Genomic DNA, 16,775 nt, shown 5'->3' with positions numbered 1-16,775 from the left:
TTAGTGCAGGTGTCACTTTATTTTGATTATTATACTCCTGGGGTGTTCAGCTCCTATTTCTACTGTGTGGTGCTCTCAAGTTACTACAACACTGGACTAGAGTAAATCATGTCATATTTCTGTCTATTTCAAAGCCCGTTGAAGATTTTCTTTTCTCTACAATCTGTGATGTCTTAGTTTATCAAGCTATATTTTTTCCTTTGCTACATTCAGCATGTCTCAAAAGGAGCAGCAAAGGGGTGTTAAAGATACTAATATAATTGTAAGAGCACACAGAGGCAATGAAAAAAAGGGAGAAAAAAACATGCAGAAAGCTCACAGGAGGGAACAAAGACACAACAGCAGGAGCAGCAGCTTTGAACTTGACTGCCAATTTTCCACAGCGCAATCAAATCCATTGTCTACAAGCCACAGGTGTAAAGCACATGAAACAGACAAAAATGCATTGGGGAGTGATCACAGTTAACTTGTGAGCCCATCCTATATTCATCTCAACATTCATTTGTGTATCTGTTATGTGCTGACGTTTGGGTTTTTATTTTTAATTTTTAACTGCTGGTTTCAGAGACAGTTAAGCAGCTGAAGATCTGCACCTCAAAGAATGTGTGTTAAAGAGGGGCTGCGAACTGCAAAGACAGCACACTTTAGGAGGTATATCACTCCACTGGAACTCTTACATTAAGTCATTCTCCTCTCTCTTTTACCAGCCAGGTAAACCAACAACTATGGGACTAATATGGTGACAGTGGATATTTTGTCTAACTGCCAGGCAACTGCCAAACAAGATGTTCATCAACTCACTCTACAAGAGGACTGCACCAATACAACTACAGATTTTGTGCAGAGCATGCAGAGAAGGCCTATAGGAGAGGATTATTAAATATGCTATAATAATGAATGTTAATGTTCTTATAATGGATTATTTCACTGCTTATCATAGATCAGGACAACATGGGATTGCACTTGAGTGATGGTCTTCTGATCTAAGATTTTTTTTCAATCAACAGGGCAGTTTCTAAAATTAGAAGTAGGCAGATCTTTTTTTCTTTATTTTCACCAATCTCCAATCAGTAGGAGGAAATTAGCCCCTTGGGAATGTTTGATTCACGTTGGCTCACTGTGTTATTTCAACTGTGAAGGATACTAATGAGCTAATAACTTTCCTAGTGGAAAATACACATATGTTGTTTTCAGTTTTTGGCTGGGAGCCAGTGTTTCATCATTTTAGGCAAGGTCTTATTACACCGCACAGGAAGGAAAAAAAAAAAAAAAAAACGACAAGTCCAATCTACCTACCCAGAAACTCAAACTTTCTCGTTCCAAAATGTAATGTGGATCAGCACACACATTGTTTGCATCTTGAAAGTAGCTGTCACTTTTATGTTTAGTATTTTCCCAGGTGGCCAAAAATAAGGCAATGTTCTAAGAAGTTTTCAGGGTAATTCATATCTAAAAGGGAAGAACTCTGAATGACCCAAAAGAGGCTTTGGCAAATTCTAGAAGAAGCCAGCTCTGCCCCTCACACATAAGGACAATTGGCCTGCTACCGAATGAAGGGTAGGGGGAGTTAAAAGCTAAAGAAGGGTCAGTATTGCAATACTAGGGGCTCACCTGTTATGAGAAAGTAACAAACTGAAGGGGCTGACATCTTGAAAATCACCAGTGCTGGGAGAAATTCCCAAACTGTTCAGGTGTGGATCAGTTTGAATAAGGATCTTCTCCTTTACTTTTTACTTCCTTTGTCTTCCCCCACTACACAACCCTGCTGATGGAGAATGAAATGGAACATTTGAGAACATATCAAAAGGAGAAGCTGCTTCACTTACTGGAACAACATTGAAAGAGACACACACAGCTTAAGGGTGAATTTTTCCCCTCAAGATGTACCAACCAAACTCTTTGCTGGTGGCTCTTGGAACTAAGAGGCCATAAACCATGTTCCATTATAGCTAAAGGCGGTCAAAATTCTCACTACACTTTTTTTTAAATGGACAATTGCCTTTTTTCTAACCCAATAACCTTAGGAAAAAGCATTCAGCTTTTCAAAATTCTGTTTTTACTAGAAAATGAAAGTTTCAAAAATTTAGAAGTGTCAAATTTCAATGTTTCAAATTATTTTTTTAATTTTCTTTTTTGCTCCCTTTTTTCTTTTAGAATAAAAAACATCCTAAGTTAAAAAAGGGTTTTTCCACTTTTCTGTTTTTCCTTGTGCCACTCTAATTTTTCAAAACTTCTTCAACTTTGGGAAAAAATGGAACTCTGCAACTCTGCCTCTTTGTGACTTTTCAAAGATTGGAGAAGTTTTGAAATTACAGAGTAGAAAAGAAAATATGAAAAGAAAAAACCCGAAAAAGCCAAAACCCAAACATTGTCATAATATTCATTGTACTGAAAGTGGGGGAAAAAAATCAAATTTTAGAAATGTAGAAAATGTATTTAAAAAAATAGCTTGCAAAAATGTCAATAAAACTGAATAAATTATTCTTTTAAACTATGCAAAATAGAAATAATTTGTAAAATATTGAATGTTTTCACAAAGTTATTTTCCATTTCTAGACAAGCTCAGTTAAGATTCCCTGATCATTTAAGAAACCATACATGCTGGCTAGAAATACAAGTTAGAATACATTGAGCTGAACTTCTTCAAAATTTGAAAGGGTTTGGAATTTGCATTTTTGTTCAGTCCTTTTGTGGCAGTAGGAGCGCTAAAGCGGAAATCCCACCCTTTGGGTGTGTTCATTTGGGGGTGGGGGAGTTCTGTTCATATCTAACATTGACAGTTTGTTTTATACTTACTTCATTTTAATGGTTCTGGTTCTTACTGTAGAATAGTTTTATGCTCCTCTGGATAATCTGATATTGACTCTAGGGGAAGGAATGAGTACTTGTGGCATCTTTTTTTTTGTGGCATTCTTTTTTGCAAATACAGACTAACACGGCTGCTACTCTGAAAGAAGTTTATCATTACTGAAAACAGACTTAATTCTCTCTCTGCTCCATTTTAGGAGCCTTCTATAACTCAGCTTGCTGACCTAAATAGCAAATGCAACAAACATTCTAAAGCCTGCTATGTACTATGGCACACGTATCACTGCTGATCCATCCATAAGTCATTTGCTTTATTGAGTGTGAGTGGATCCAGGGATGAGAGAGAAAATCCACAATGCTGCTAAGAAATAATATGCTTTCCCCTTTTCAACGTGCTTCTTTTATTTCCCTTCTCAATATTATGTTCTTTCTTTCCTTCTTTTTGCCATGGCAGTGGTACTGAATGCTGATGAGATAGGACTTAATTCAGCCTTAGGAAGGATACTGACTATCCTCCTACTCTTTCACATAGCAGGTGCAGAGCTTTCGAAAGGTCACATGGAATCTTTTTGTGAATATCAGAACTGGGGCCTTCATACCTGAACAAGATTTTGAAAACAATATCCACTTTAAACCATATTGCTCCTGTTGAGCAGCCCCTGAATGTTTTGGGGAGAAGAGACCCTTGAATTTCTGGGTCTGTGGATGCTTGTGTCTCCAGGTGAGTGATCTGGAGATACCAATAGGCATCTGTTTACTTTCCACCCCTCCCCCCCCACCACTACATTTCTGCTTATATAGTCCCCAATCCTGCAATCTATAATGTATGGCCATTGACTTCAATAGGGCTTTGTGTGAGTGCCGCAGTCTGTCCGCATATTGTATATTAGGGCCACCTATTGCATGTAGAAATACAGATGTGAAATCCCAGACATGTTAATGCTGGGTGCTTTCTGTCCTTTTCTTGTTGTTTGCATCTTTAGATGAACTCCCAAAAAGTGTGAAATCCTTCCAGGCATGGGCGGATTTATGATGAAACACACAGTGTCCTGGGATAGGGCCCCCCCAGGCCCTGGGGCCCCCCAACAGCACAGGGGACCCCAGGGCCAGGCACTCAGGCAGCTCAGCACCCCTGCAGGGGGGCTGCTCCATGGGGTGGGGGCTGCGGGCGTAGAAGCTGTGGGGAGCAGGAGAGCAGGGAGGGAGGCTCACCCGCAGCCTCACGGGAGCAGATGGGAGATGCGGGTGCCAGGAGCGCTGCGAATGCAGGCCGGAGGACTCAGGAGGAGCACAGGGCAGCTGTGCAGCCGGCCGGAGAGAAGCAACGCTTTGAAGGGGAAACCACCATTTTTCTCCAGCTGCATGGCTGCCCCTGCTCCTCCTGAGTCCTCCAGCTCATGTTCACAGGGCCAGATCCAGAAAGGGGGCAGGGCTTTAGGGGCTGCAGCCCTGGGCTCTGGGGCCCACTTAGCCCTGGGCTGCAGCCCCTAAAGCCCTTGCATTCTGGTCCTGCCTGGCGGCAGCGGCACAAACACACTCCAAGAATCGTGGCCAATGGGAGCTCTGAGGGGCGGTGCCTGTGGGGCAAGCACATGGCCGCTCGGAGCCACCTGAACTCCTCGCACCTCCCGCACCAAACGGGAGCTGGCCCAGGTAAGTGCTCTGCACCCCAACCCCCTGTCCCCAACCCTGAGCCCCCTCCCGCACCCTAACTTCCAACCACACCCTGCACCCCAGCCTGCTTCCGCACCCCAACCCTGAGCCCACTCCTGCACCATGACTCCCTCCCAGACCTTGCACCCCCAGCCCTGAGCCACAGGAGGAGAATGCAGAAAAAATTAAAAATGCAGACGGGTGGGGGAAGATAAGAGAGAATGCTCTCCTCCATAAGGGGTGGGGGCAAAAATGAAGCCGAGTACAGGGCCCCACTAATGCTAAATCCGCCACTGCTTCCAGGATTTAAAAAAAAAAACAAAAAAAAAACCACCATACTCTCTCTCCCCACCTTATTCCTCGCCGCCACCACCACCCACATACACTCACAAATTATTCTTATTCTAAAATTCCATAAAGATTACTTTTTACTATTCCATTTTTTGTACTGGCTATTTCTAAAATGATAGGCCCAATGGCCTGTGATGGGATGTTAGATGGTGCGATCTGAGTTACTATAGAGAATTCTTTCCTGGGTGGCTGGCTGGTGAGTCTTGCTCACATGCTCAGGGTTTAGGTGATCGCCATATTTGGGTTGAGAAGGAATTTTCCTCCAGGGCAGATTGGCAGAGGCCCAGGGTTTTTGTTTTTTTTTTTTTTGCCTTCTCCAGCAAGTAACCCGTGCCCCACACTGCAGAGGGATTCTCTGCACCTCAAAGTCTTTAAACCACGATTTGAGGATTTCAATAGCTCAGACATAGGTTAGAGGTTTGTTACAGGAGTGGGTGAGATTCTGTGGCCTGCATTGTGCAGGAGGTCAGCCTAGACAATCATAATGGTCCCTTCTGACCTCAAAGTCTATGATTCTAGTCTATGAGAATAAGAATGAGTCTGAATGTGTAAAGTGTATGATTGTCATATTGCCATATCAATTACACTTTATTCATGAATATCAATATAAATGCCTCAACTTGGCACAGGGATGGTTTGCTCATAAATTACAGCTTGCTTTTTCTATTATTGCAGTCACACTGTGTCCCTTTTAATTTAATTCCACTTCTATTTTGAATTGCACACACCCTCATGAATAAGGATAGGACTTTTTGTCTAGAAAGCAAAGATAAATCAATTAATCACAGTAATTTCTAATCCATGCAGAATGGATTTTTCCCATGTAAATAACACACAAATTATCCTTTAGCTATGGCGAGTCTTAACTTCATCAGTTGGAATGTGCATGCAAAAATTCAGTTTGCGATGATAACCGTAGGTATCATTCAGGGAACTTTCCAAACACTTAGGACTAGATTCACAAGAGGGACTTAGATGCCTAAGCCCCTAAAGGGGAAGTTGTGTCCAACATTTTGGTGCCAGTGGAAGTCTCAAAACCCCTGCTCAGCTGCCATTTCATGCTGGACTTACCAGACGTCCCTAAGAGCCCAAGTTTCCACCAGTAAATCCTCTAGGCCCCTCTGTGTCTGTTGGTGGGCAGGCGTAGAACCGCCTAACTACTGATACCGCCAACTGGTGCCTAACTCACACCTCACCCCTGGGAGGATTCACAGAGTAGAGGTTCTCCTGCCTATCTAACCTATGGGGCCTGATCAGAGCACACCAAGTCCCACCTCCACTCATACACATAAAAAATGAGCAGAGAAGGAGGAGGTGGTACTGCTGTCCCCACTCTGATACCAATAGCCCATTGGTTAGATCAGTCACCTGGGATGTGTTTGAATCCCTCCTCTACCTGATTTGGAGAATAGGAGACCCAGGTCTCCCATGACAGTGCCCTAACACTGTGTGTGTGGGTGGGTGTGGGGGGGTGTGTTTCAATCTCTCCTGCTTTGTATAAATACCTAAAGATTCATTAAGCCAGGGAGAGGGAGACTGATTTTATATCCCAGTGATTAGGGCACCCCCGTGGAGGACTGGGGCACGGACCTGGCTTTCAGTCTCTATTTAAGTATTTATAGAGAGTGGAATAGGTTTAACAGGTGAGATTGAGAGAGATCCACGAGTGGAACAAGAGCCAGAGGGCCAACGGTTCCAGGGACTGTTAGTGAGGGGACACCAGTGGAACAAAGAATATGGGGAGTTAAGCTGGAAGCAACTTAGGCACATAGAGCAATGCACAATGTTCCATCAAGTTTCACTTGTTCAACTTAAACCACATTCAGCTTTGCACTTAGTGAATGAAGCGTGCTGGCAATGTCTAAGCAGTGAGTTCTCTGCTGTGCAGCAGCTAGCACCATGAAGTTGGATTTTGCAGACACAAACCTAGCCAGGCAACGATGGACCTGGCGGAAGGAGGAATTAAAGCTCCATACGGACCTGGCTATGAAGGAGGCCAACAACAAGCAGGAAAGTAAAACTGTTACATTACCTTATTGGCAAACCAGACAGAGAAGTCTGCAGCACTCAATCTCACCACTACCTGCGCATTGTCAGGTGTTAGAGGTGGGCTCAAGAGTGCGTTTAGTGGTTGGGAACAAATACACAACTCTGCTCTATAGAAGGATGTGACACCTGACAGTCGTGTGATGACCGTCAGCAGAAAGGAGATGACAAAGTCTACCACGTCAGCTACCCACCAAACCATGGAAAAGGGAGGCAATGGACTTATTTACCCTCAACAGTACTTGACTGAAGCAAACTCCTGTTCAAACTTCCATGAGGCTGATGCCCTGCCTGATTAAAAAAAAAAAGCATGTCATATTGGCAAACTGAAGGCCCACCTTTGTAAGATACGGCATTCTGGACACTGTATTCACTAACAAATGACCCCAATTTGCCTCAGAAGAATTCAAGGAATTTGCACACAAATGGGATTTTGACCAGTCCTCTTCCTCCTAGGGTACCCATGGAACAACATAAGGTGTAATCAGCTTTGGAAGCAACTAAGAGACTGTTACTCAAGTCTGTTTCTTCTAGTTCAGACACTTTGCTAGCATTTTTAGTACACAGTCCAGTGCAGGCACTGATGGGATGAAGGACCAAAACCCTGTTGCAGCCAGCAGGATGGAGACACTGCCAAGAGGAGATGGCCAGCAATCAGAGAAAGCAGGTACTAGAGTACAAAAAAGATCTAACAACCCTGGAGCCATGCACTCTTGTGAGGTTTCAGCCATTAGACACACCCCAGAAGGAGTGGACTAAAGTAGTGGTGAGGAGTGCAGGGGCACCCATGTTATACAAAAGTAACTACACAAGAGGGACAAGTGATCCAAAGGAATGGGAAACACTTATGAGCCAGCAGACAAAATACCTAGAATCTACAGGAAAAAGAAAGAAGAGTACTTGTGGCACCTTAGAGACCAAATTTATTTGAGCATAAGCTTTTGTGAGCTACAGCTCACTTCATCAGATGCATACAGTGGAAAATACAGTGGGGAGATTTATATACACAGAGAACATGAAACAATGGGTGTTACCATACAGACTGTAACAAGAGTGATCAGGAAAGGTGAGCTATTACCAGCAAGAGAGCGGGGAAGAGGGAGGGGGCTTTTGTAGTGATAATCAAAGTGGGCCATTTTCAGCAGTTGACAAGAACACATTGACAGAGCCAGAAGAGTACCCAGAAGTTACCTACTACAGGACAGGCCCGACAAAGAAAACAACAGAACGCCACTAGCCATCACCTTCAGCCCCCAACTAAAACCTCTCCAATGCATCATCAAGGATCTACAACCTATCCTGAAGGATGACCCATCACTCTCACACATCTTGGGAGACAGGCCAGTCCTTGCTTACAGACAGCCCCCCCAACCTGAAGCAAATACTCACCAGCAACCACACTCGACACAACAAAAAACACTAACACAGGAACCTATCCTTGCAATAAAGCCCATTGCCAATTGTGTCCATGTATCTATTCGGGGACACCATCATAGGGCCTAACCACATCAGCCACACTATCAGAGGCTCGTTCACCTGAGCATCTACCAATGTGATATATGCCATCAGGTGCCAGCAATGCCCCTCTGCCATGTACATTGGTCAAACTGGACAGTCTCTACGTAAAAGAATAAATGGACACAAATCAGACGTCAAGAATTATAACATTCAAAAACCAATCGGAGAACACTTCAATCTCTCTGGTCACTCGATTACAGACCGGAGGGTGACAATTCAACAAAAAAAATTCAAAAACAGACTCCGACAAGAGACTGCTGAATTGGAATTAATTTGCAAACGGGATACAATTAACTTAGGCTTGAATAAAGACTGGGAGTGGATGGGTCATTACACAAAGTAAAAATATTTCCTGTTTATTTCCGCCCCTAGTGTTCTTGTCAACTGCTGGAAATGGCCCACCTTGATCATCACTACAAAAGGTCCCTGCCCCCTGCTTTCCTGCTGGTAATAGCTCACCTTTCCTGATCGCTCTTGTTACAGTCTGTATGGTAACACCCATTGTTTCATGTTCTCTGGGTATATAAGATCACCCCACTGTATTTTCCACTGCATGCATCCGATGAAGTGATCTGTAGCTCACGAAAGCTTATGCTCAAATAAATTTGTTAGTCTCTAAGGTGCCACAAGTACTCCTTTTCTTTTTGCAGATACAGACTAACACGGCTGCTACTCTGATAGAATCTACAGAGATAGAGATCATCACAGAATGAAGACACAGAGAACCATCTGGAGGCTAACCCCACAGAGAGGAGAATCCACAGAGAGAGGGGAGTTTGCTAGATCAAAGAAGGAGACAGAGATAGGTCATTCCCGCTGTGGTCACCTGTTGAGGGAACCAAACTATCTCAAAGACGACGTAACTGGCTGAGTCTGTGGTAAAGACAAGACTACAACTCGGCTACATGCTAGCAACCTTTGGCTGAAGGGACAAGAGTTGAGAGTCCAGGTGTTCTGTTATTTAATATTTATACTAAAATGGCTGTAAAATAGGGATGATATATTATGATCAGTGGGCTCCTGTTCCCTGGAGAGTGGACACCAGTGGAAAAGGGAATGCAGGGAGTTAGGCTGGCAGCAACTCAGCCACATGGACAGAGCAGTCCACAGAATTTAATAGAATTTCATTTGTTCAACTTAAACTGCATCTAGCTTCAGACTTTATAAATGAAACACTACCCCAGTATACTGTATAGCCCAATTGTTACAGCACTCTGATAGATGGGTAACCTACTTAATACCTTTAGTTAATTACAGGATTGGCTACAGGCAATGTCTTTGGTGTGATCCAAGGTACAAATTGATCTGTGGGTAAGTGACTGGTCTCTTGGAACTTGGAAGCAACTTGAATATTTTGTGATTTATGGTGCAAGTGACCATTGATCACTGAGCCAAGTTTGCCTGGGTGGCAAGATAGACTGGAGAGCTTAAGGTGACTGTCTGTGACTCCATGGTAAGACTGCTACAATGATCTAGAGTCCATATTTGTTACTGGGTTGGTGAAATCTAATTATAGAATGGTGTGGTCAAATTGTGGATCATGAGCCACATGCAGCTCATTTACCATTAAAGTGCGGATCATAAGTCCCCTCCAACCCTCCATTCTCCACCTACCAGACTGGGGTGGGGGAAGGGCTCAGGATCTCTGCCTTGCAGTGGGGTGGTCGGATAGGAGCTTCTGTCCAGTGGGGAGGAGCGTCTCGGGGCTTCATCAGGAATGGAGCTGGAGCCCTGGCTCCTGGTAGGTGTGCTCCAGCTCTTGAACTTCGGAAGAATGTCATATGCAGTTCATAGGGCCAGTAAGTTTGTCCACCCCGTTATAGAACATACCACCATTTTGAAGGGTCTGTCCTGAGGTTGGCATACTTGGTCGTGAGCCACTCCAGACAGTGTGACAGGGGCATTTTTTCTTCCTCGTTTTTTGCTTGAAAAAAGTCTGACCCTGGCTTAGGCACCTCACGTCAGGCGAGGGGTCACAGCTGTGACTCCCCAGTGTAGACAGGCACTTAACTCATTTTGAGGGGCAGGTCTTAGTCCGTAATCCTCTCCTCAGCATTTCCCACTGGCTAGCTTAGGTGGGTTCCTGTTCAGCATGCTGGCTTCTGAAAATCCCTTTTTAGATGCCTAACTCTCCTTATACATTGTATGAAGTGCCTGGGTGCCTAACTTGGGGTTGAGATTTCCACTAGGCATCAGGCTGACTGTTGCAATGCCTAAATCCCCCTTGTGAATCTAGCCCTCAGAATGAAATCCTGGCCCTCTTGAAGTCAATGGGAGTTTTGCCTTTGACATCAATGGAGCCAGATTTCACCCTTAGTCTTTACATTGGTTGCTGACACTACAACGTACAGCACACATTCTTTCAATGATTTTGTTTTTGTGACTCTTATGAAGGATATTTTATTCTATTTTTTTATGATATGGTAGCAGGGCCTCATTGTACTAGGCACTGTACAAACACAATTAGAGAACCCTGTCCTGAAGAGTTTACAATTTAAATAGACAAGACAAAGCGTGGGAGAAAGGAAGTATGATCATCATCTCCGTTTAACATGGAGGTGCGGGGAATGGAACCACAGAGCAATTAAATGATTTGCCCAAGGGGCAGAGTGGGAACTTGAACCCACACCTGCTGAGAACTAGCCAAGCTCCCTTACAAACCAGACCCTTCCTCTCTGCATGTGTCTTAGAACTTCTCCCTGCAATACATGCCATGTATGTTATTTAATATCCAAAAACACATACAATTTAATATTTCAAATTATATTTATAGTTACACTGACAATCATATTGAGGCACAATTTTTGTTACTACTGATACAAAAGGATCAAAAGAAGGCTGTCTCCCATCACACAGACACCCTTGTTTTGCCTGTGGCATATCCCTCAGCAGTCATGAAATCTGGAATTGAACAGATACTATAGATATAGTATAAATAAGCATTTGTTTATGAAAAATGTCTCACTATTCCTAGCTGTACTAGATTTCAGAAAAAGTTAGATTTTCATATAATTTATTGGTTTTTTTCATTGGCTCAATAAGGTTTTAGAGTTCTTCCTGGTTTTAAAAATATGTTTAAAGCACATCATATTTCCATAACAAATCTTTACTGCTAGAGCTGCCTACCTCATTAATAAAAAATCTGACTTGCACATGAAGGGACAGAATTTCAAAGAAGTTTGAGTCAATGAGAGTTGTATAAGGCAGATTTTGGCTCTTCAAAGTTTCATTAGGAATTTGTAGTAAGCACCAAAGCAGATCTGCGTAAATTCTAAGGAGTATCGCAGATTTAGCTGAGCTCACTTCTTGGCCATTCAGACATCCAGGAGGGGATCTAAATACTGAATCCCTGTATTCTTTATGCCTCCAAAGTCAGAACAGAGTTCAGACACAGTCCCTGATTTGGGAGTCTCTGGGCACGCTCTTGGGGTGCAGATTATATCTAGCACCCCCTCCTAAGAGCTGAGACCTCATGGACCAACTGCCTAGCCCCAGGACTATTGCTGACCCCTCAGGCTTCCCCATACTTTAAACAAAGCCTCTCCAAGAGCTCCAGCTGTGTGAGTGCTTTGGGTTTATAGTTACCTCTTATGGGTTATATGACGATGAAAGCAAACAAACACACAAACTGCATTTGCAGAGGATCCTAGAACACCATTACTCTTTATTCAGTAACATGACTAATATACAAGATAAAAAAAATAAAAATAAAACCTACATCCATTTCCTTGCCTCAGTTCCTCACTACATTCTTTGTGCTGGGGTCAGGGTCATCGGGGGGTGTCCAGGACCCTTCACCTCCAGTGCATGGAGCCTGTCTCTCTCTCTCAGCTTGCTTTGGCATTAGCTGATCACATAGCTAAAGTGTCCTCCCCCCCATCCCCAGCTATGAAAGCATGCCTGTCTCATCCCCTCTTTCTCCCAAAGTTTCCTATCCTTCCTGAATAAAGCCTTCAACCTGATAGTCCTTTTTAAATCTCTGCTTTGTCACTTCTCGTTGTCCTGTTTGGAAATTTTCTGCTCTCTCCACTTCACTTGCAAAGACACTGAGACCTTGTCTATTTTACAGTTTACTTCACTATAATTTATGTCACTCGGGGTGGTAATAATCCAAGCTAAGTGTCGGTACAAAGAGAGAACTATGATGGCAGGAGTGCTCCCCCAGTCATAGCTACGCCCTCTGGCGGAGGCAGGAGTTAAGTGCTCTCCCGTCAGCATAGAGCGTCTCCACCGCAAGCACTAAAGTGGCGCAGCTGCATCAGTGCAGCTGTTCCACTGTACGTGCTGTAGTGTAGATATAGCCTTAGTCAAACTGGTTTTCCAGTTCAGACATCCTCTTTAGCATACCTACTGTTCAGTCCACAGCATAGTCATCAAGATTAATGAGTCTCCGTTGTCTGGTGGTATGCATTAGAGGCCTCATTGGCAAATGGTAATTCCACATTCACCAAGAGGAATTTGCTATTTATTAAAGAGCGTTTAATAAATAGCAACTTCACAACCATCACCCAGAACTCTCAAATTGTACAGACAGATTCCCCAAATCATCACAGAGGGCACAAATATATATAAATGACAAGATCATGGTTTTTGATTGTGTAATTATTAAAATTATTAATGTTAAGAGCAGTTTTTTTAAAAAGTGCAAGTTGTCTGACAAGGGGGGGCGTGAAGGATAACAGTGAATTTTAGGAAGGAAAATATTTTACTGTTTCCGCAGCTCATTTATCAGACAACTTTCACTTTTTAAAAACAAAAACTGCTTTTAACATTAATAATTTTAATTTAATTCTGTCCAGATTCACAGGAACCTAGTTTTGTCCTACACATTTACCTAATGTGAGTTAATTATGCCCTGTTAAACAGAATTTGGATATAGAGGCTGTTGATAGCTGTATGTTGACCAGTGGGTTTCACCATTGAATAGATAGAGGTTGAAACTCCACTGAAGCAAATTCAGTCCCTTGTAGGTTATTTAAAACAAGGTAAGATAGGGAGTTGATCATTGAATGAGATGGAGTACTTGTGGCACCTTAGAGACTAACAAATTTATTAGAGCATAAGCTTTCGTGAGCTACAGCTCACTTCATCGGATGCATTTGGTGGAAAAACTCTGAAACCTGTCATTGAATGAGATGTAAGTGCCAGTGACACTGGTATTAATGACACGGTTAAGATTTTTCTAGGTAAAATAGCTGAGGTTTAAAATACTAATCCTAACTTCTCTGGTACCAACAATTTGTGGGGGAGGGGGGAGAAAGTTTAGTAAGATTGGTTTTAATATTGCATTGAACAAAAAATGTGGCCAAGAAAAATTTCATAATAAGAGCCTTCTGAAGCTATTAACCTTTTTTTGTGAGGGGGGGAGGGAGGGAATGGGACATTCATTGTACTTTTTTTTTAATTATTATAATTATTATTATTTTTATTTTAATGTGTTAACTTTGCACCAATGTACCTTCCTTTCCTGTTGGGGGCGTCAGGTACTACACAGTGAATACATGGCCTAATCCAAAGCCTTTTGAAGGACACTTATTGAGTTCTGAGGATATTATATCAGGCCTATATGCCTTTTTTTTTTAAACTCCCTTTTAAGCTGTAGAAGTTCCGTCTTCAGTTGTTGCTCTTTAATGGAAGTTCAGCTGAAGCACTGTCATGCTTCTGAAGTTAACTGTAAGAGCTGGACAAATGTAGGGGGGAAATAATTTGCAAATACTTTTATGAATTCCAGATGATTTTTCCATTCAGAAAAACATAGGAATGGCCATACTGGATCAGACCAATGATCCATCCAGCCCACTATCCTTTCTTCCAACAGTGGCTGGTGCCAGATGTTACAATGGAAATGAACAGAACAGGGCTATTCATCAAGAGATCTATCTCATTAAGTCCCAGGTTTTGGCAGTAAGAGGCTTAGGGATACCCTGAGCATGGGGTTGTGTCCCTGACCATTGTGGCTAATAGCTAGGGCCCTACCCAATTCATGGCTCTGAAAAAGACACCGTGGACCGTGAAATCTGGTCTCCCCCTATGAAATCTGGTCTTGTGTGCTTTTATCTTATACTATACAGATTTCACAGAGGAGACCAGCGTTCCTCAAACTCAAACTGGGGGTCCTGATCCAAAAAGGAGTTGCAGGAGGATCATAAGGTTATTTTAGGGGGGGTTGCGGTATTGCCACCCTTACTTCTGCACTGCCTTCAGAGCTGGGTGGCCAGAGAGCAGCCAGAGAGCTGTGGCCGGGTCCCTAGCTCTGAAGGTAGCACCCCACCAGCAGCAGCACAGAAATAAGGGTGTCAATACCATACCATGCCACCCTTACTTCTGTGCTGCTGCCTTCAGAGCTAGGCCACCAGAGAGTGGTGGCTGCTGACTGAAGGCCCAGCTCTGCAGGTAGCAGTGCAGAAGTATGGGTGGCAATACCATACCATGCCATCCTTACTTCTGTGCTTCTGCTGGCGGCAGTTCTGCCTGCAGAGCTGGGCTCCCGGCCAATAGCCACTGCTCTCAAGCTGCCCAGCTCTGAAGGCAGCACTCCTGCCAACAGCAGCACAGAAATAAGGGTAGCAGTACTTTAACACCCCCCGACACACACACACACACACACACACACACACGCGCGCTCCTTTTGGGGTCAGGACCTCTACAGTTACAACATCATGAAATTTCAGATTTAACTAGTTGAAGTCATGAAATTTAAGATTTTAAAATCCTATAACCATGAAATTGACCAAAATGGACCGTGAATTTGGTATGGCCCTGCTAATAACCACTGATGGATCTATCCTTCATGAATTTGTCTAATTCTTTTGGAAACCCAGTTACACGTTTGGCCTTTACAAAATCCCCTGGCAACAACTTCTATAGGTTGACTGCATTGTGCAAAGAAACACTTCCTTATGTTTGTTTGAAACCTGCTGCCTATTAATTTCATTGGGTGACCTCTGGTTCTTGTGTTATGTGAAGGGGTAAATAAACACTTTCTTATTCACTTCCTCCACACCATTCACAATTTTACAGGACCTCTATTATATCCCCCTTAATTATCTCTTTTCTAAGATGAACAGTCCCGGTCTTTTAAATCTCAACTTGTATGTCAATTCTTCCTTACCCCTGATCATTTTTGTTGCCCTTCTCTGTACCTTTTGCAATTCTAATATATATTTTTTTGCACTGGGGTGACGAGGATTGCATACAGTATTCAAGGTATGGTCGTACCATTGATTTATATAGTGGTGTTATGATATTTGTGTCTTAAAATGTGAGTTTTATAATAACTTGCCCAGACTTAGTAAAAACAAACCCCATAATTCCAAAGAACGAGATTCTTTTTGTCCTCTAGATTATAGGATATTTAAGAAATTATTTTTGAACCTATCAATTAGTGTATAGGAATATGTTACTTCTAAGCAGTTACATGGTATTATGTCATAGTATAGTTAGGTACCTTGAAAAGAAAGTACTTAAATTCCACGTACTTTAAGTATAGTATTTAAGATAATTAGGATAAGTTGTTAATATGTATTGTGTACAAATGCAAACTGATATGTTGAATAGCCTCCTTTTATACTACTAAAAACCTTTCAATCTCCTTTTATATTCCAGGTCTTAAGTTTAGAAAGCCAAAAAACTCATATTGTTTATTTATTTATTTATTCTCCTATTTAAAATTCATACATGTTGTTTTTAATGCAAATGCTAAGCACATTGTCACAACACTAATAAATCTTGACTTATGTGCAAGTAGGAAGATCTTAAACCCTTTATCCCCAATAAAGACTTTCTGTACATTTTTAGCAACTCTAATCCCTTAGTCATTAATTTTCCATGCTATCAATCTGGATGTAATTAAAAACAAAGTATTACTGAACATGTGGTGAAGAAAATGACATGGTGATGTGATTGATTACATTTATTTAAACTGGAGATGTTTGACACTTTCCTGTGATAATTCATTCAAATATTAAGTAACGACAGTTTTATTAAACTAGATAAGCTTTTAATCTCCCTTCTTGTGACTCACATGAAGAAAACTTTGAAAGAATAATACGGATAACAAAAGAAGCCATATATAAAAAGACTGGTTTGGTTTTTGAGTTTGCTGTGATGTATTTCAATTGAAAATAACACTGGAATTGTTTTGGTATTTCCACATACTATAACTATTGATCTAAGCTTTTGTTGGAAAGCAAAACCTAAACATTAACAGTACAACATATATTATTAATATACATGATATATATTTTTCAACTAGTTCTGTCAAAGAAGAATTAAGTTGTATAAGTATATAACGTTTCCTGTTTTACCACTTGGTCCTATATTGCACTAGCAGTGAACCTATTAAATTATACATGCAGATTATATTTTTGTTTTAAATATGAAACAACAATTTCACACAG

At 42.1% G+C, this 16,775-nt stretch overlaps 1 long non-coding RNA gene across 3 annotated transcripts in view; it reads right to left on the bottom strand.

Annotated features, from left to right (window-relative positions):
* Positions 1-16,775, bottom strand: part of LOC119862657 — a 210,720-nt gene that overhangs the window by 125,688 nt on the left and 68,257 nt on the right. The window contains exon 2 of one of the 3 annotated variants that reach the window (XR_006274763.1): positions 1,612-1,762. The exons of the other annotated variants lie outside the window; for them this stretch is intronic. This is a non-coding gene — a long non-coding RNA (uncharacterized LOC119862657). The remainder of the gene's footprint in view (positions 1-1,611; positions 1,763-16,775) is intronic. 3 annotated transcript variants of the gene reach the window in all.

Source organism: Dermochelys coriacea, chromosome 10, assembly GCF_009764565.3.
Source record: "Dermochelys coriacea isolate rDerCor1 chromosome 10, rDerCor1.pri.v4, whole genome shotgun sequence".
NCBI classification, from domain to species: Eukaryota; Metazoa; Chordata; order Testudines; family Dermochelyidae; genus Dermochelys; species Dermochelys coriacea.
This window is presented reverse-complemented; position numbering and strand designations above follow the sequence as displayed.